Here is a 6,000-nt window from a genome sequence, read left to right as displayed (position 1 = left end):
ACATCACATAAACAAATTTCCCCTCTAGTGCTCCACCTTTCGTTCCTCTCTAACTTCAGGTCTTTATCACACTCTGGGCTAAGTGAAATAATATGGGGTAATCACAAGAAGACCCCTTCTAGAGAACAATATCGTCCATTTTTTTCTCTCTAAATGGCGAACGCAGACGAAAATCTCGCATTTTAATTCTTAGATTGGCAATTGTGTTTTTTAGTATTATGTTTATCGTATCGAAAGAAACTAAATATAACTGCAGAAAAACATGCAATCGGTGACGAAGATTTCTTTCAGCTGTTTACAAATTTATTTATTTATTCATAATAGCTTACAGGGCCCAGAAGGGCATTGAGTAAGGGGGCAAATAAAAGCAAAATGTGCAAAGCAGACTAAATAATACAACATGAGATACAAAAGATGAAGTAAAAAGAAGCTATTTTACAAGGCAAAACTAAAGGCGAAAATATACATAGGATATAAGATACTTTGTAGCATGAATGCCGGACATACGGCAGATACCATTCGTAAAAAGAAGAAAAGAAAAAAAAATGCAGAAGCACTAGTCACTGTAAAAGCCATATCAGACGCACAAAGCACCAAAACAAAACGCAACAGCAGCGGAAACAAAATACACAGCGACAAAGAGAATAAAAGATAAGAGAAGAAACGATGTCATGTGAGATGTTTGCGTAGCTGATCCTGGAATGGTTGATGGTCGCAGATGCATGCGATGCTGTCAGGAAGATCATTCTAAAGAGCGATGGCGCGTGGAAGTGCAGATGAAATAAAGCTAGGGTTTTTCCGAGTGTCCTATGCTGCACTGGTTATGTAGACGGTGTGAAATGCGTGTAGTCGTTTCAAGAGGTAATTGAGATGGAATTGTGCTGTAATAGTATTTATGAAATAAACACAAAAACGCAATGGAACGCCGAATGTCTAAAGTCTCGAGGCCGATGTCAAGTTTTATCGCTGTAATTCTGCAGTGAGTGCTGTAGTTGCGTGTAATGAAGCGAGCGTGTAATGAAGCTTTTAAAACTGTTCTTGCTGCTATCCTGCTGGATGTCTTCACGATAAGTTTTGATCTAGAAGCCCTTCCCGAGACTTTTACAAAATGCCACACAGTCCTAATTCCAAAGAGTACTGATGAAGAAAAATTACGCTCAGTGGAAGGCTATAGACCAATCACACTGGCAAATGTGGATTACAAGAATTTCGCCAAAATTATATCAAATCGCCTACAGTTCGCAATGTCGGTTCTCATTGGCCCTCACCAGAAGTGCGGCTTGAGGGGCCGGGCCATACAAAGTAATGTACATATTGCGCGCACAGTCCTCGAATCGTGCTCCTGCTCTCACGATCAGGTTGCTTTACTTCAGGTCGACCTCGCAAAAGCATTTGATCGAGTTCGTCATTCTTTCCTGTTTTCTCTTCTGGAACGAGCGGACGTTGGTTCTGTAGTACTGAAGGGGGTGCAACTTTGCTATAGAAATTGTTCGACTCGCCTAATTGTAAATGGCCACCTATCAAGCCCTATACCAATCAACTCTTCTGTAAGCAAGGCTGTCCGATGTCTCCACTGCTTTTTGCTCTTTACTTGGAACCACTTTGTCAGAGTGTTTTACATAACAGTAGTATCCATGGCTTCTCTCTCCTTGGAAATGAGGTTAAAGTGCTTGCATATGCGGATGATCTTGCGTTTTTCTGCACTGACAAACCAAGCATAGGAAAAGTTATATCCAGCATAGAAGAATTTGGCGTTGTTTCTGGTGCTCAGATGAAAACTCCAAGAGTTCCGGCCTTTGGTTTGGTTCGTGGGGCTCAACACCACCCCTATATGCAGCAATTGAATGGTCATGTGTGCCCCCTAAATATCCACTGCATGCATCTAAGTCAAGGTCAAATTACTGGAAAGAGCGCGTTCCAGTAGTCCAGCGTTATGCTAATACATTTGTCCCCTATCGGCTTTCAATATTCGGTCGGGCTCAGGCCTGCAACATGTTTTTGGCGACAAAACTTTATTATGTGCTTCAGGTCCTCCACTGTGCTAGGAAATACGTTTTCATCGAATATTTGCGACGTTTATTTGGTCATCCAATTTTGAACCGATTCGGCGTGATAACCTATTCAGACCTGTTTGTGCAGGGGAGCTCGGCTTAGTGCATCTGTATGTAAGGCAGTTAGTTGCCCGTTTCTTCTTTTTTCGTGATTGTTCACATCCGATTATTACATCATTCCTACAAGTTAATTTCATGAACCTGCTTCCCGACTTAGTGGTTTCTTCAGATTTTACTGATCGCCCGCAGTTACTAGGATTTATGCAGGAAGTTTATGCTTCCGTGAGTTTTTTGACAGTACGATTCTCGAATGAGTACTTATATTCTGTTTCGCGCAAGATACTATACAAGGATTTGGTAGCAATGCATTTTCCGCCACCACTGTATCGTTTTTTTATATTTTGGCTTTAAGTGTCATGATGTGTTAAAAAGGGTGCACAAAATGCAGATTTCTCCTTGCACGAAAACATTTTCTTTAAATTACACACCGAAGCTCTACCTGTTAACACATGGCCCCATAGAAAAAATATTTTTGTATCTTCTGTAAACTGCCGTCTGTGTGATGTGCCCGAAACAATTGAGTACTGTTTTATTAATTGCAAAGACTCAATTCTTTTTTGGGATGTGCTGCAAAGAACTCTAAAGAAAGACTTTGTTCTAAATTTGTACAGTGTGCGGTAACTTGCTGTTACACAATCTGATTACGAACCATATGGCATGCCTTTCCTTATTGGACTTCATAGCTTGTGGAAGACACGCATGTCGGATCGCAACGCTGAACCTGTTGTTCCACCTAGACTCCATTTTAGCAAAATGATGCTGCAGCTGAAGGGCACTTATGATGAAAATGACTTTCAACCTGATTGGTTTCCGCTGGTGACACGGTGCTTATTTTTGCCTGCCTTTTAAAAAGTTGTGTCTTCTGTTGTGCATCTCAGCAATGGCTGAAGGAATTGTAAATAGTCTGTGTACATAACCCTTTCTGTATAATAAATACCATGTCAGAAAAAAAAAAAAGCGAGCGCTGGTCTTGTGGTAGAGCATCCGCCTCGCATTCAGGAGGTACCGGGTTCGATCCCTGGTGCCACCGGTTGTCCACCGGTTTTTCAAGGCGTACAAGCTTTCCCTCGGCCTGGTGCTCGGCTCTTCTGAGGTGAAATGTTTGGGAAAAGCGGTCACGGCCCAAATAGTTGCGCCGATGTGGCAGTGATCCGTTCTGCCATCGGACAACAATAAGTCCGCCTCGCGCGGCAAAAGCCCATTATGTGGCTCTTTTTTTTTTTTTTGCAAAATAGTTTCGAACACTTCAGCCTGTAAAGGTGGTTCGAGTTACCTATGTCACAGGGTTCGCAGTCCTGTCCTGCACACGCGGAAACTCAGAAAAGCCTTGTTTCAAGTACGAAACGCTCTAAGCCAGCGTGTCAAAAGACGTAAAGGTTCGCTGTCACTGATGAAGTTCCCTTCTCAGAGATCACTGCAGTCCCATGGCAAGTCCGGATTTTCCGGCTGTCTGACTTTGCGAGAATGGATGGATTCTAACATGCTGGTTAAATAATTTGGATATGGAGGCCATGTAGGTGATGCAAATTCTAGTTGCGGCCGCACGAGTGTTAAATATGCCAGTTTTCTTACGCTGTAGGGGAGGTAAGCAAATTCCGACGCGGGTAACCTAACTGCAGGTTTTGGCACAGATGGCTTGAATATGTGTAGCCTATGAAAGAGTATGCGTCAGATGAATACCTAAATACTTGTACGATAATGCCCGAGACACTGTAGTGCTATCTATGACGTACGAAAAGTTAAGAGTTTGCATGCTTGCGGCTGAAAGAGATAATCTTGCATTTGTCGAGTTAGGCGTCATTTGCCATTTAGTGCACCAGTCCGAGATGAGGTTCAGGTCACTTTGGAGAGTAAGGTGACCTTCCGTGGAATTAATAGAACGGCAAATGATGCAGACATCTGTAAAAAGACGCAGGGAGGAAGATATGCCAGCGAGTAAATCGTTAATGTATATTAGAAACAATAAAGGACCAAGAACATTTCCTTGAGGCACACCAGATGTATACGTCACAGAGTGCAGTCGAAAACGACTACAGAACTGTGTCGAAAATACGACAAAAAGGCCTGTAGTTCTGTCGTAACCATCAGATTTTTCTGTAGTTCTGTAGTACTTTTCTGTAGTTCTGTAGTTTTTCTGTAGTATATTTCTGTTGTCTGTAGTTCTGTAGCACTTTTCTGTTGTAACTACAGAAATATCTGATGTTACGACAGATTGTTCTGTTGTCACAACAGGTTTCCCGTCAAAAACCGCACAGAAATTCTGTCGTAACATCAGAAAATTTTCTGTAGTTTTTTTCAACTGGGTGAGGAGGTGAAATTGTTTATTGTTGTGAACTGTTGCCGAAAAGAAAGAAAGTTGCGAAGCCATGTTAGTGTTAACGAATCTAGGCAAAGAGCAGATAATTTTGAGACCAAGCGGGAATGTGCAACGCGGTCAAAAGCTTTAGCAAAATCTAGAAAGATGCAATCAGTTTGTAGCTTAGCGTCCATGTTGAATTGCAGGTCAGTCGTGAATTCTAGCAGCTGCGTATCACAAGAAAATCCTTTTCGAAAGCCATGCTGTTTAGTGAAAAAGAAAGAATTAAGTTCCAGGTAGCAGTAAATGTGAAAAATACCGGGCTTCATGATCATTAGCACTAAATGCACCAAAGTGCCGAGTCTACCGCTAATAAAATGGCGACAAATTAGACAGTAGAAAGGAACGCTGCCGATCTTCTTCATACTTTCTCACCAGTTTCGACTGCGAGCGAAACAAACCGGATCATACATATGGTCACCTGACCGACTGGCAGTAGGGCCCCGCCTGAACTGTTCCTGGCCGAAGGCACGACCGCGGTCGTGCGCGCTGTAACAATTCATTTACTCGAGATCAAGAATCAAGCCTCTTTCACCCATACACTTGAATTGGTGACAACATAACAGTTGATGTCGCATATACGGAGAAATTTAATATTCCTAAAGAGCACCCAATATTATAGGAGAGTGAAAATGCTGATACAACAAGAGGCACTTCAGAAAAACGGAGTTATTGGGAGGGTTCGCGAAATCGGAGAGTTGCGAGAGCTTATCTGTTTGCGATGGAACAGGCACGACCAAAGATGAGCGTTCGACGTTCCATGTCGGCTCCCATGAGTAATATCTAGCTGAGCTGGACACTGCGACGAAGCGATCACTGCCGGGCTGACACTGCATCACACACACTAACGGTTAGCGAACACACCTCCATATCCATATTTTCGACCACGACTGGCGTTCCAACTCATTACACAGGACTGTCTTGGCATCCTTCTCTCCCTCCCCCTCCCTCACATAGCCAAGGGACCAGAAAGTACAAATCAGAGTCCCCGGTCAACTTTTCACAATTTTCTGTGCAGGGATAAGTTCAACACATGCCTGCAATTCAGCGCTGGTTAAATGAACCTGGAAGTTCAAATCTTTCACACAGCACTTCCTTTGCGTGCAACTAGAACGGTTACGCAATATTACATAATATTACGTATTGTTGTGATCTATTTTTCAGTACTGCTTGGGCATATACGATACAGCAGTGTGCGATTTCCCATCAGCGATTACAGCTGTTTTGACCGCGTGTTTCTTCGTGGGCGCCTCTGAACTTTCATCACGAAGGCAAAAATTACATCTTCTTCACAACCAATTTCCTCCCACATTTTACTACAGTGTTACGGAATGCAAATGTTCCGCTTTCTGTGTATAACAGCTCGTCAAGATAGATTGATGCCGATGACTAAACAATACAGATTAATTCTATGGGCAACATCAAGCTTTTCGACAAGTGCAAAAAGCTGATTGTAGCCTAACTGAATTCTCCAAAGTAATGATGCTGCATAAAAGGATAAGCATCTTACCTGTTCGCTACAACAAATTGGAA

At 42.6% G+C, this 6,000-nt stretch overlaps 1 protein-coding gene across 1 annotated transcript in view; it reads left to right on the top strand.

Annotated features, from left to right (window-relative positions):
• LOC146195371 (uncharacterized) overlaps positions 1–6,000 on the top strand; it is a 165,387-nt gene that overhangs the window by 83,600 nt on the left and 75,787 nt on the right. The window lies entirely within an intron of this gene.

Source organism: Amblyomma maculatum, chromosome 3, assembly GCF_055883805.1.
Source record: "Amblyomma maculatum isolate TAMU_Amacu chromosome 3, ASM5588380v1, whole genome shotgun sequence".
NCBI classification, from domain to species: domain Eukaryota; kingdom Metazoa; phylum Arthropoda; class Arachnida; order Ixodida; family Ixodidae; genus Amblyomma; species Amblyomma maculatum.
This window is presented reverse-complemented; position numbering and strand designations above follow the sequence as displayed.